Source organism: Wasmannia auropunctata, unplaced genomic scaffold (genome assembly GCF_000956235.1).
Source record: "Wasmannia auropunctata unplaced genomic scaffold, wasmannia.A_1.0 LD336025.1, whole genome shotgun sequence".
In the NCBI taxonomy this organism is placed as follows: domain Eukaryota; kingdom Metazoa; phylum Arthropoda; class Insecta; order Hymenoptera; family Formicidae; genus Wasmannia; species Wasmannia auropunctata.
In genome coordinates this window covers 116565-117814 of record NW_012026865.1, presented here as the reverse complement: position 1 = coordinate 117814, position 1250 = coordinate 116565, and positions in this window count along the sequence as shown.

The window sequence follows — 1250 nt, the reverse complement described above, 5'->3', positions numbered from 1 at the left end:
ATTTGGCAGATCAGCCATTCAGATTCAATAGTTTTATGAAATATTTTTCTCTCTTTTCCAAATGTAATTCTAAAATAAATGTAAAACTAAATATATAACACAAATTAAATTGAGAGAAAATATAGTAATATAGAGCCAATATGGTTATAGCAGGAACTTGGTGCTTCTGATATTTTTATGTGATTTTACATACTTATTTTAGTCTCAACAAACTGTATGCCCTTACTTTCGAATTCACTACAGCTCTTTACTTGAAACAGAACTGTATTATCACGATTATTAAATTGATAATTAGTTTAATAAATACTGATGTTTATTTACAAGTCCCACGTACAAATCCGGGCTAAGGTAATATTTTTCGCAGCAAATAATTTTTATATCGTGTTGTGGGGGATTTTATTAGATGCAAGTAATCATCAGTATTTATTAAATTTATTATCAATTTAATAATCGTGATAATACAGTTTTGTTTCAAGTAAACAGCTGTATTGAATCCAAAAAAGTAACGGCACACAGTTCGTTGAGACTATAAGAATATGTATATAAAATCACATGGAAATATTAGAAGCACTAAGTTCCCGCTATAACCGTATTGACCTTCTCTCAATTTAAGAAAGACATGTCACTCTTCGAACGTTATTTCATAGTCAGAATGATACGCGTTCTGATACTGTACGGTAGTACTAATGTCGCGGCATGACTGTAATTGATTTTGACATTATTGCATAATAATAAATTAAGTAAGATAAAAAAGTGCATTTGTAACAAAATTTATTATCGTCATCAGCAGTCAACAAAAGAAAAAAGATCACACTTACCCAGTGCTTATATAGATCTAGGTGACGTTAGGGCCTTTCGTAGGCCCACCCGGCTTCTTTACTACTATACTACTACTACAACTACTACTACTGCTACTACTACCCAGTGCTCAATTCTTTGAAGCACGGTGGTCCCTACAGGGACCACCTTTTTTACCCGCTAATTTTATTTATAAAAATTCAATTTCGAAGTATTTAAAAATAGTGGTTGGTTTTTCTAGTAGCTAAGGTATTTGTCTACAATATTACACCACTAATGTTTAAATTTCATTTGTTGTAAAATTATTATAAGTAAACAAACACCAAAAAATGCAGTTTTTTGGGGAAAAAAAGCGTTTTCCAGCTTATTTAAGGTTCGATTTTCATGGCAATTTTTACTAATAAGTTTTTATTGTCGCTGATGACGAATCCGGTGTCAGATTTCCAAAATTC